The 13752-nt window shown below is 36.8% G+C and overlaps 1 protein-coding gene across 11 annotated transcripts in view; it reads left to right on the forward strand.

Annotated features, from left to right (window-relative positions):
- The window catches only part of AHI1 (Abelson helper integration site 1), a 127083-nt gene that overhangs the window by 35908 nt on the left and 77423 nt on the right, over positions 1 to 13752 (forward strand). The window contains exon 19 of one of the 11 annotated variants that reach the window (XR_015708080.1): positions 7 to 5482. The exons of 9 other annotated variants lie outside the window; for them this stretch is intronic. The gene's annotated coding sequence lies outside the window, so the exon portion shown is untranslated. The remainder of the gene's footprint in view (positions 1 to 6; positions 5483 to 13752) is intronic. One more of the 11 variants, XR_015708081.1, reaches the window with a different exon arrangement.

Here is a 13752-nt window from a genome sequence, read left to right on the forward strand (position 1 = left end):
CTTTAGAATTGTATGTGGCATAAATGGAAGAGGTTTCATAGCAGGGGGGCTGCAGGGCTGACCTGTGTGGGAGGAGATCATGGGCTGCCCTGTGCTGGGCACAGCTGTTTCCAGCCAGCTCCGTGAAGGACAATACGGACCCACTGCAAAACTGAAATTGGAACCAAACAGAAGAGCATATGGCACCTCTGAAAACATATTTAAGGAAGGTCGGTAGCTACTAGGGACAGGAAACACCAGAGCAGAGGAGGAAACACAAAAGAAAACATGTCAGGAGGCACAAGTGGAGATACAGGAGGAGGAACGTGAGGAGGCACAAAAGAAGACACAGAAGGAGGCACAAAGGTGATGCAGCAGACACAAAACAATGCACAAATGGAGATACAGAGGGAGATAACAGAGTAGGCATGAAGGGAAAGGCAGGAGGAGATGTATGAGGACACACAAAAGAAAACACAGGAGGTACACCTCCGAAGGGACTGCAACCCATGGAGGAGTTCACGCTGGACAGGTACGATCCCTGAGGGGATTTCAGCTGGTGGAGGACACACGCTGAAGCAGTTGAAAGGAGTAAGAAACAAGGAAAGGCAAAAAGAGCAAGCCACTATGCACTAACCCCACTCTCTTGCACCACCCATTGCCTTACCAAAAGGACTGAGTGTAACATAATGGCAAAAGCAAGGAGACTGGGGACTAGGAAGGAGGAGAGAGGGGTGTCTGAAGTGAAGCATAGACAAAGAAAGAGAGAGGAAAAGTGTTTTCTTTGGGAATTTGTTTGACTATTCGTCTTGTTTCTCAATACCTGAATCAGTAATTAAAGCTTTTGTAATTGGCAATAAATTTAATTAGGTGAAATTCCCCAACTTGAGACATGCAACAAGAATGCAGAATATTTCTGAATAGCGCTGTGCACTTATAATTACTGTTCGTAATGACATGAACTGCATTTGGGTTTGTGCTTATTATTTTTCATTTTTAAGTAGTTTTGGGTGTATATAGATTTTTTTTTTAATGTAGTTTTAGGCTTTGTCTGCATTAGTAAGTAGTGAAGCACAAAAGAAGCAGACGAGTAGGTGAAAGCAGTTGTTGCTGAGGTCGCTGTAGCTACTCTCATCATGCTTTAGGGGTTTTGCTTTGGATTAGATCTAGTCAGGTTCCCTGGCCTGGACGTTCCCATTAGGCCTGTGCTTTGAAACTATCCAAAAGAAAGCTGTCCCACAGTCCTTTGCTTTCTGGACGGTGAGTTCCCAGTGGACCTCTTTATGAAATACCACACTGTAACTCGCATGGATAATGGTAGCATGTTGCTGCTGCCTTTGCAATTACATGTGGCCTCACATAAAGAAGCAAGCCTTGTTTCTGTTTTCATCTACAAGTGAGCCCTGGTGCCTTCAAGTTGTTTATCAGTCAGAGAGAGGCACAGTATGGAGAGAACGGAGCATGTAACCTTGTGTCTGGGAAGACATTCCAGGAGAAATTATTTTTGCTCTTCCGGATGTCTTGTCATCTGAGAAAGAAGACAGGGATAATGAATTTCTGGGATTCTTTTATCATTGCAACTGTTTAGTCTCTGATTAGCCAGGGATTCTGGGCTCTGGCAGGCAAATCTGGTTTAGCAGAACCATGTAGTGGTTCCATGGAACCATGTAGCTACCTGAAATAGATATGCCTACAACTGTGTTTGAGAGAATAACTTTCAGCTACTGGTGTTTTGTAACCCTAGGCTCCCATTACTCAATGATTAGTTTGGGGTAAGTCCACTGTGAGCAGAGTCATGATCAACGTTTTGGGCAGCATCCTCCAAACCTGCTACCCATGGACCATATATATGGGACATGTCAGAAAGGTCATCTGAGACTTCTCACCGTGTGGGTTTCCAAACAGTGCAGGATGGCTGTTGAAAGAGTCCACATCCAGTCTGTCACAGAGCAGTGATGATTATAAACACTGAGAGCGCTTTCTTGCAGGGCTTTATGAACTGCTGAGATCTTGGGAGGAGATTTCTTTCCATTGAAAGGACATTTGATACTCATCTTTTCAACGATCCAACAGGAGACTGAGGGGACAGAGATACCTCCTTTCCAAGCAGGGATAGGACCATTTCTTGCATGTGGGTGCAGTATTGCCTGCCTGCATGATCAGATTCTGGACAGCCCCAGAGTATAATATATCAACATTAAAACTTAAAATTTCTATGAATTTGTAATTGGGAATTAGTTTTGGATGCATATGCGTTTACATGTCCGCAACTCCCTCTTTCATGTGAAAAATGATGCTTGTACGTAAGTGCAGGCTTTGCTGGAAGGCTTGTTAGAATGCATACTCACATAAATGCTTTTCTAAAGTGCTTGTCAAAGTAGGCCTCATAAAAGTTGCCACTCAGCCACATATGTGAGAATGTGCTAATATGTCTGGGTACAGACAAGTGAAAATAGAGAAAGGAGTCTTTATTAAGCCACATGTAGGGTGGCAGGCTGCCTTGTGATAGGGTTGGATTATGAAAATCCAAATGAGAATGCAGGTGTTATCTTGTATGTATTTGTCTGACGGGAAAAATAAAAGGGAACTGGAAACTATGTAGGCTTTTTACTGGTCTTTTGGTCATGTTTGCATGCCAGTGCCTTCTCACAGACATGTAAGGATTACTATGTTGTGTCAAGCATGTTGGCATCATACCTTGTAGACAGTAAACCTGGCCTGAGGTCATGCCTGGCGTCGTGTTGTATGACACAAAAAAGCTGGAACCTCCGAACAGCGGATCTGCCAACACAGGGGTCTCTGGATTCAGTGTGTGTGAACTTAACAGCAATAACTAATGGATATAAAATTAACTTGTAACTGCAAAGTTTGGAGGTTTGCAACTTAGATATATGATTTGCAAATGTAATGTGAATACATTAAAATTTGGTTTAAGCTAGATAGAAATAGAGAATATTCTGATCCTGTATTAGCCTGGGTTTTTTGTGTTGTCACCAGTACCTCCTTTCCAGGTCCCTTTAGAACCAATGCTTTTTTCTTTTCTTGTTTTGATTTGCTACCTAAACAGGAACCTTATTGGATGATAGAGGAAATTTCTTCTCTTCTCCTCTGAAACATTACTATTCTTGTTAGCCCAGAGAATGTGTAATTAGAATGAAGAGTTGAATATTAGGCTAAAGCTTTAGTAATTCACAAAAGCTAGGGCATTTTGTTACAAAAGGTAAATATGAATTTCTCTATGAAACCAGAATGCAGAATTGGGTTCTTTACCACATAGAGAAATTACAATATAGTGAATGTTGGCAGTAATTATTATTTATCTCTGCGTCAAGGAACTAAAGCTAATGTATGTTTCTATTCACAGAAGTTTTTGATAGAAAAACACTTAACCCATCTCTAGTCTTTGAAAGAACTCATAAGTGCTTTTCATTCAGTGTTACTATTTATGTATTTAAAATTTTACTTCCATCTAGCAAGCAAAATACCTGTTTATAATTTTGCATAACAAGGGGGTGATATATGTTATGGAGATATGGGAAGAAGGGCTTCTTTTAAAGGTATAATATCCTAGCTCTGAAATTGTGATTTTTAGATGTCAAAACATTCATGCTATAATTTGAAGGAGAAAAAACCCTTTGTAGTGCTTAAGGACAGCATCTATATATACTCTGTAGTACTAGTCCTGGAATCAATTATGTGTGGGCTGCCTCATCTCTTAATATGTGAATACTTCTAAAGTAATTAAAATTATGTTTGGCTTTTCCAGTCTTTACTTCACAATGTATTTTTGAAAAATGTTATTAAAAGTTTATCAAAGCGGTTACCAAAATTCTGATACTCAGAGGGTTTTAAGTGCAATATTAGACAAGTACAATGTAAAAGTATTCTTCTCTATATACAGAACTACTTAAAACTGTTTCAATTTTTTTTTGTCCTTTGAGTGTATTTATTACTATGCCAGAATTCATTAAGGAAATAGGTACTGTGAGAGAATCCGGGAGCTTATACCTCGGATTGCATCAAATGTACTGAACTTTCATCATTATGAATGACTATATGTATGACTATAAAGTATGGTCATACATGATGCTTTGGTGTAGTATACATCCAATACTATACTGTGTAGACCTTCCAGATGGTGTCCTTTTAGAATTTAGTTGATATATCTTGTTGTATGAAAGCAGAACAGAATTTAAAGCCACTGCTTTTCAGAAAAAACATGCAACCTTTTTAGTGAACACATAAACATGATACTGATACTATCTAAGCCATCAAGTGGAAGAAGCTGGAAGCTTGTCCTTCAGTCTGCAACAAAGACCTAGAGGCAGAGCTGGATGCCAAAGTGGTGTGTATTTTTTGTACTACCATTGTCAGTCTTGTAAGAATCTGTCCTCCAGGTCATCTTGTTTTTGGTAGATTCTGAAATACCATGCTTGGCTGGATTTTAGTGCAGATCGGGAAGAGAAGAGTTCTGTAGTAACTTACTACAACGTCTATGTGAAGATGGAAAACCGGAGGGTTGTAATATATTAAGTACTGAGGACTCTTGTTAAAACATTGCCTTTTCTGGGGATGTTTTTGGCCAAGTACAAGGTGATGCAGCAATGTCTCTGCAGGCTGAAATAGCTTTGTCACTTGATCATGCCTGCAATACAAAATTTTTATCTACAAACTGTCAGAGGAGGTACTGATATTCTGTAATCTTACCTATCATATGAATAAGAAATTTGCAGTATTTTTAAAGCCTCTTTTTCGCTAAGTTCTTAGAATTGTGTTAAGTTTCTCTTAAGTTTTTCCCAAAGAAAACTTGCAAATGAATAGGAAGCCAATTTTTTTATACTGTGTATACCATAGTTGGGAAAAAAAGTAAAAAGGCAAAAAAGCACTTCATTTTATTTCTTATTAAAAACAACACTGTAGCTGAATAGTTTTTAAGAAACCACAAGTAAGATCCATTCCAAACGGAATATGAGGAGGATGCTTGTGTGTTTCTACTTAGCAAATCCAGGATGAGCCCATATATTCAACACTGCAATTAGTTCTGGACACCCCTTCTGAAAAAGAATATAGTAAAAGGAGAAGAAGTTCAAACAAGAGTAACACAAATGCCAGAGCTACTGAAGAGCTTGCATATAACACCATTAAATTGACTAGAGCTCCTCAGCTTTGCAGGTTGTGCAGGTGGAGATGAGTAAGAGGAAGGTTGTGACAGAAATACATGAAATCATGAACAGTATTGGAAAAAACAATTGTTTCTCACATCTGAAGTGGGGACATGCACTGAAGTTACATACACAGGGTGCTGTGAAGGCCAGAAGTGTCGATGAGTTCGCAGAGATTTTGGGCAAATTCGTAAAGGAGAGATTCAGCAAAAGCTATTGGCCCAATGAACTGGCGTTACTGCCAGCTGATGCTCAAGAAGTTCATACACAGTTGAGTGATGAAAGTGGAAGGGCCCACAGGAAAAAGATTGCTCTGAACTTACGCGTCTTATCTGCTACAGGTAACGGTTGAAAAATGTGAAGATGGATCTTTGATCTAACACAGTGCAATTATGTTATGGAGTATATATAAAATATATATACAGAAGTTACACTGACAAGTGTGTGGCATTATTATGTTATTTGTGAGTGGGTTGTGTGGTAATGCTCCATAAGAGTTACTAATATTCTTTTCATTACATCAAATTAGTAAATAATTTTAAAAATCCATTAAAGTTCAGTTGAGTTTTAAAATGTTTATTAAGGTTACTTTTCTTCCAGTTTTGCTTTTATAGCAATGTCAAGTCAGATGGCCCACTGCATGACAGGTTTGGGTTTTAGTTTATTAATTATCATATTAGTGGAGAACATGATCCTGTAACGTAGGCAATTATTTTTCTGATAACCTATGCAATACATCCCACTGGAGTAAGGACTTTTAAATTTAAATAGGTGCTTTTGAATAGTGCTGTATGCTTTTTCCTATTCCTCTTCAGAATGCTAGGAAATACTTTTCTTACTCTAGAAAATCCTGTTGCAATATTACTTTAAACATAGCTACTCCCAGCTGCAGACTTACAAGGATGTGTTTTATAAGCCATGGTGGAACCACTTTTGGATCTGATATCCTATAACCCTGTGCATTTCATTTACTGGATACAAAGTTTTCTTATGAACCTTTTTCCCATTTGCCAAGCAGATACTGTTGAACCATTGTGATTGCATAAAGTGATCAGTGATATGAAATGGCTGAAGTATTACTAGAAGCTTTATATAGGTGTCGTGGTTTAACCCCAGCTGGCAATTAAGCACCACACAGCTGCTTCCTCATTTCACCCTGGTGGGATGGGGGAGAGAATAGGAAAAGTGAGAAAACTCGTGGATTGAGATAAAGACAGTTTAACAGGTAAAGCAAAAATTGCACACACAAGCAAAGCAAAGCAAGGAATTCATTCACTACTTCCCATGGGCAGGCAGGTGTCAGCCATCCTCAGGAAAGCAGGGCTCCATCACGCGTAACGGTTACTTGGGAAGACAAACGCCATTGCTCCAAATGTCCCCGCTTCCTTCTTCTTCCCCCAGCTTATAGACTGAGCGTGATGCCATATGGTATGGCACAGCCCTTTGGCCAGTCTGGGCCAGCTGTCCTGGCTGTGCTCCCTCCCAGCTTCTTGTGCACCAGGCAGAGCATGGGAAGCTGAAGAAGTCCTTGACTGGTGTAAGTGCTGCTCAGCAACAACTAAAACATCAGTGTGTTATCAACATTATTCTTGTACTAAATCCAAAGCACAGCACTATACCAGCTACTAAGAAGAAAATTAACTCTGTTGCAGCTGAAACCAGGACAACAGCTAAAATACTTAATAGCACATAAAAGTTTTGCCAGAATTTTACTTTGTACGTCTTTAAGAAATTGTTATAAAGTAAGGTTTTGGAAATCGTAATGAATTTTCCTTGTCAGTTCATTAAATTTGCCAATTTTAATTATGTTGCCTGTGTTAGAAGTTGAACAAATAACTATTTTTTTCTGTGGTTTGTTGGTTTGTTATTTTTTTGGTTTTGTTCTGCCCCTCCCCCCCCCCCCCCCCCCCAAATCTTACAAAGCAGGTCAGATCCTTAAAATCTGTAGTATTTTTCCTACATTAGAATATTCTTTGCTTAGTAAGAATTTTTTTTCTAGGCATTCCTCATTTTTAGCAAACATCAGATTAATTTTAAAACAATGCAGTCCAAATAGATGTAAAAGAAAGGAAGCTATTGTCTCTATTTTGTAGATGAAGGAACTTTGGCACAAACTCTATTCTCATACTGATCTGTATGGATTTACTGCAATTAGTTACTCTGCAGTAATAGCTAGTCTTCCCACACTTACTCAATGAATAAAAGAAAATAGGTAAAATATCTTGCTTTTACTATTAAGTAAAGGTCATTGTCCGGCTAGTTACCTTAGAAATAGGTAGAGCATTGTAAATACACCTTCCAGCTTGGCAGCAGTGCAGCCTGAGCCGCCTCCAGAGTAAGATCTGGTACCAGAACTCTGAAATCCTTCACTAGAGTGGTAGCTAGCATGCAGCACAAAGAGAATGAAATGGCTCTTTATGGTCAGGCTGTACTTTCAAATATCTGGTCATGGAAATATTTATTGAATTCCCTGAATGTGTGATTTAGTTATATTAAGGACTTTTTCCTCTCTCCAAGCTTCTATTTAGCGTTAGCAATAGATGTAAGGAATTTCTGTTTCAAAATGTTTCTCTTTATACTTTTAATTATAAAAGTTAATGAGGAATTACGTGAGTCTTTTCTTGGATACACAGATTGCTATTATTGTAGGGAGTCATTACAAATTTTACTGTGAATATGGAATTTAAATCTGCATGCTCTTAGCCTTTTACTCAAGTGAAGTAAGTGACCTGTGTGAATCTAGTTAAGAGTATCAGGGCAGTAATACTTACACAGCAATGGTCTTTCATCTGTGCTGTAAGCACAAGATATCTGTCTTTAATTCTTGCTTAATATTTGCTGATGTTACTATTTGAATAGAGGTCTAAAGTAGCAATAATAAGCTGCAGTCAGCTGTGATAGAAGATTTTGTTCCACTACTGACCTTTTTCAGCATTATATTTCTCCCAATGGCTTATGTTTTATGTAAAAGGTATGTTAGACATGAGAAATTAATTGCATTCATTTTAGCATAAAACTGTATGCATTATAATAATTTTATCAGAGGGTAAAATAAGTTGGTGTTAAGCATTTTTAACGTGCGTGGATTTTACTGATAGGTCCTTTAATTTTATTTCCAGTTTTGCCATCTTAGTTTTCTTGTCATAAACATTCATACAGTGTGAAGGAAAAGTTACTCACTGTTTGTGTTCTCCCTGCTGAACAAAGTAAACAGGGACATCTGAGTTACACTATGTTTATTCAAATCATATTTTAGAGCAGAGACAGCTAGATTCAGTTGTGCTGGTAAAAGACAGCAACTTATATCTCCTTGTGCCAGCTGGCTTATTGTCACCAAGGTGTGGAGAAAGCAACTTTATTAAGAACTTTTATGAAAGAAAATACCGCAAATGTGCACTGAGTCAATTAATTTAATAATACTGTTGACAACTTTTTTTATTAATGGTTACTGGGGCTGTGATAGAGTTTCTTGCAACGTTGAGTGCAGAAAGGAACATTGATTATGGCTCAAATACTGAGATACTGTAAATTGAGAGTTAAAGAAGGATATACAAGATTAAACCTCTAAGAATTTTTTAATAAAGTTTCAGATTCCTTTTATTTTTTGTTAGCTGAGGAAGGCAATTTGTTTTTCATTCAATTAAAAGATATAGAAAATAACTTTTTATCTTTGCATCCAAAAGTGGTGCTTACTCTGGGGAAATCGGGTCAGTTTTTTTTTTACCTTTCTCTCTTTATGGTTACATAATGGTTAATCTCTGGAATAAGCAAATGAGAGCTTGTCGGCATAAGAAATTAGATTACACTTTTTGTTTAAGTGCATAATTTTAAAAACAATTTAGTGAAGTGCAAGCCTGGTTATACTTTTTTCTCTTTTTTTTTTTTTTTTTAGAAAAATAGGAATGATAATGAAGTTTTCACAGAAATATATCTTTTTTTAACATCTCTGTGGGGAAAAAAGAAATTAAAAAATCTACTGAAAAAGGATTTTGTATATGATGGGGAAAACCTAGAGTCTAACCAAGTACTTGGGGAGGGATGGGGGGAGGGGGAGAGGTTACAAATGTCTGAGTGGTTACATGATTACCTGAAACTGTATACTGTATTTAGAGGTATGTCCTAATGTCTTTTACCAGCAGGAACAGAGGAATAGGTTTCTATATGTATTTGACAAGCTGTGAGTCAGAAGAATTTCTGGTGTCTATTTTCCATAGTAGGAAGAGAAATAAAATTGTAAGACAAGTATCTTTGGGTGTGTTTTGTATGCGACACAGGTGACATCCATTTTACATTTGCACAAAAAGACATTTTTAAAATTTAACTACTAAAGTCAACTCATGGATTTTTTTTTTTTTTTCTTTCTGGTCATGTGTTCTTTGATAGCAAGAATCATAACCAGCCTCAGAATAGGTCACAGAGTAATCTACTTCGCTCTTACTCAGCAAGACAAATCTACTTTTTACTGTTACTCATGATGACATTGGCCAATTCTGCTAAAATGTGTATATCCAGGCATGTTCTTAAGCTGAAATGCCAGTTTCATCCAATTCAGGAAAGGTGATACTCTCTGAGCTTAATGGCTGAATGAGTCTACGTAGCCTGTGTAAAACTGAGCCTGTATTTAACTGTTTTGTGTCTTGTACAAAGAATTTGGTTTTCCTTGTGACTGAAAGAAAGAAGCTTACTATTCCAAATGTTGCTAGTAATCTTAGTTTCTTCTTAACAATGTTTCTTTTTAAAAAAAAAAAAAAAAAAAGGAAGAAAGGTTTTGTGGTAAGGCTGTAATTGAAATGCCGGAACTCTCTGGCAGAACTAAGGAATTGAATATATATAATTAGTGTGTGATGAGACATATCATCTGTAGACAATGGCTATATCTAAACTGTAGGATCAAGCACCTTCTAGCTTCAATTTTCATATGCATGCCCTGGTCACTTCTGGGCTTCTATGGGGAAAAACAATGGAGCACCCAAGTTATGAGGGAGCTATATTGCCATCTAGACACATTCCTGATCTGGATAATCAGAGTAAGAGGACTGTAGGGAGCATCAGGGGAACGTGCTTGCTTCAGACAAGCAAAGTATATATATTTCGGTTTTGCCTACATGTATTGGGCTGATACCTTATTTTATCTGCCTTTGGCTTTCCCATTTAGTCTAGAAGTTACTTAAGGGCAGAATAGATTAGTCTCTAAGTGACTGAAGTACACCTGCTGCAATAGAATCCCAGCCTTCGTTGGAGTCCTCCTAACACTACTGTCATAGAAATGATTGCATTTTTACATAGCTGTAAACTTGATTCAAACTTATATTGCAAATTTAAAAGCTGTAGTATTGTACTTCTACTTTCAGCATTATTGCCTATGTATTTTCTTCTAGCATTGAGAAAAAATAGCAGAATTTGTGTTTTGTTTTTATTTCAAATTCAATTGTCAGCTTTTAAATTCTTCAGAGTCATGGTTTAATAATGTTTTTAAACTGTCTTTAAAAACAGTGTCCTAGAGGCCTAAAGTTTCAAAAGGGAAGCCTAAAAGTAAAAGAATAAGAGGTAGTATAGAGCTGGCCAACTTGATTTGACTTGCAAGCATATATGGAAATGTCGATTATATTGATTGCAAAGGTCATAAAATTGCGTTCTCGGAAAAAAAAAGAAATTGTTATTGTCAGCTTGTCAAGTCTTGTATTATTCTGTTTTTTGTCTCATGTAATTTACTTTTAATGTGAAAACTAGTTCCACTGAAAATGTATATTTGCATAATTTGCATAGAGCTGCCCTAACACAAAAAAGAAAATGCAAATCAGCTTTGTTTAAACTTGGCAAAAATTATGTAGGTACATTTTTTCCACTACAAAAACTATGTGAATGTTATAACTCTTAGTTTTACTCAATTCAGGATAGTAGTAAACTGTGTCTTTGATAAAGCTGTGGTTTGTGCATGAAGCAAGCAGAGCCTGTTGTGAAAAATAAGTAGATTGATGGTTGGCTATCTTAGCCAACTTTGCTCGTTGTTGTAAAAGTATTTAGCAATGCCTTCCCACAGCATGCATTTCAAAAAAAAATGATTGCTTCACTCTGTTCTGTAGGTAGTCTATGTCTGTCTGTTGTAGGAGAATTAATTATCCTTCATAGGACAGTGGAAACAGTTCACCTGGAAACAGTTCTGCTGAATCATTAGTCCTCACTTATTAGCTGAGTGGTTCCTTCTTCTGTTATAATGTTGTGGGTTTTTTCCCTCTTTGGGCCTTTTAGAAATTTAAATAATATTTAAGAGCTAGTGGCAGAAAGGTCATAAAAACTGATTTTGTGTTTACTTTGGATGGGCAGTCTTTTATAGCTCACCTGTGCTGAGCTTCGCTGCTATTAAAGGGAGGAATGAATCACTCCTGTAAGACTGCTTAAATTTAAAACTTTCTTTTGAATATGTCTTTTATAAAAATGTCTTATCTTGTTTTTAAGGACTTGGAGAGGAAGGAGGAGTTGTAAGATAGAACTTATTTTGCATTTTAAAAAGCCCAATTTTCTTAAATCTTCAGGAGCGTATGTTCAATCTTCTAATGTATGTATTGATTGCATTTGATTTCAAAGCATGCTATTTGGCATGTATAATGAGAATATTTGGGTAATACAGCAGGGAAATAAAGAGAAGGGAATTAAATGCTCTACAGGAATAATTTACATAGAGTTCCATATCTCTTCTATAATTCATTCAAGCACCACAATCGATGCAAGTTTCTCCTGATATTTTTTCCCCTCCAGGATGAACCAGGAAAGTGTCTGTTAAATGCTGGTTTTGAATAGTTTGCTCTTCTGTGTTTAGTTTGATTTCCAAAGGCTGCTATATTCAACCTGTCTTCATTCCCTGGTAGTGTCTGAAACCAACTTTTTGATAGCAAATTTGAAAGAGAATTCCAAAAAGGTTTCATGAGAATGCTTGACTGGAAAACACACATTTGTATCACTGGTGGTGTTGTGGCCATTCTGCAAGAAATTCATGCAGGGAGGAGATCTCATTTGTCTTACTGCAGAAAGGCTCTCACTAGAGCTAACAGTGGATCAAAGAAGACGAAACATTGGGAAGCTGAGCTCGACACATTTGCAGAACAGATTATTTTTCTGTGCTTGAGTAAACACATAAGCTACTGGCTTTCCACCATATTTGTGTCTATCAGAGAAAACTTTATATTAGTGAAACTTAGTTACTTGCATATGTAAATGTAAGAAAAGCAGATTGGTTTTGTTGTTCAGAAAAACAGGTCTCTCCATTCTTACATTTCACAACCACTATTTACTAACGTTCTGTTAAATTTGTACACTGCAGTAGAATCTAGCTGGTTTAATGCTTTTTTCTATCATGTTCAATGTTTGATCTGATTTTTCTGTCTTGCTTTTCTTTCTGGTCAGTTTTGGAGTACAACCATTATGATTGCATGCAGTTGCTGAGAGAGTACTTGACTCGTAAAAGAAAGTTTTTGTAATAAACTTCTTTCAGTAGAATTAAATCCATATAGCTACACAAAAAACAGATACATTAAGATGAAGGTTTAGTGTCAGAGGAGGTGATAGCAGGTATCCTCTATGGCCCAGTCAAGTCACTCAGCACATGTTTTTAGTGCTATGTTACCTGCATCCCAGTACACCTGCTAATGCCCAAATATTCTGCATTATTGAAATCTGGTGAATTGTTTAATATGTATTAAATGACAAAAATAGTAGTTTTATAAATTATATCACTTCTGGAAATAAGCCACTGATTCACTTTGTTTTAGCTGTCGCCTTTCTTTGAACAGAGTTTGGAAGCCAGTAGATTGAAAATTTGCAAAATGTCATTGTTCAGCTGAAGTTTAAGGGTCTGATCTAGAGTTTATTTAGGCCAAAGGAAGTGCTCCACTGATGGTGGGCTTTTAGTTGGATTAGGTGACCATATGCATTTATTCTAGATTGTGGAATAGGCTTGACTTTCAAAAGAGTGTTGGTTTAGGTAAATAACTCTCAAAAATTTTAGCATATGAATCTACTTTGTTTGAAGAAAGTTACAAATATTTTATTTAAGGCCTATTTTCCCTCCCTCTTGGCTGTATTATCAAGGCAGCCAGTGAAAATACATTTAACAAACAGTAAAATTCTCAATTGCATCATGTAAAAACCTAAGATTGTCATAATATATTTTTTATGTAAGCTCTATGGGACAATATGTCAAGAGTAAAGTTTGGGAAAGGTTTTTGCTTTGTGATAGCTGCATGTATATCAAGAAACTCCATAGCAAACCAAATTTTAACTACATTATCTTGGTTGCTATGGAAATTGGGACTGCAGGTATTTTTTGTGTACCTTACATAAAGGAAGTGTATGGTGATTTGGTCTAAGTATGCTTTATTGATTTGCAGAAATCAGTTTTGTGTTAGGACTGGTTTAAGCTTTTTTTTTTCCCTCTCATTCTAATATTGAGTAATCTCTTCACAGATGTAATGTAGTTTGAGTACTCAAAAATGAGAAGTTATTTTACATTTATCAGTTTATAACCATATGTGAATGTCATTTTATTTTTATACACGAAGATGCAACGAGATGCCAGTTCAAACAGTTCTGTTCCATTGTTTGCACTGTTTGAAAG

This window comes from Nipponia nippon, unplaced genomic scaffold (assembly GCF_047370975.1).
Source record: "Nipponia nippon isolate SJK-2023a ecotype South Korea unplaced genomic scaffold, ASM4737097v1 scaffold_4, whole genome shotgun sequence".
Classification (NCBI taxonomy): domain Eukaryota; kingdom Metazoa; phylum Chordata; class Aves; order Pelecaniformes; family Threskiornithidae; genus Nipponia; species Nipponia nippon.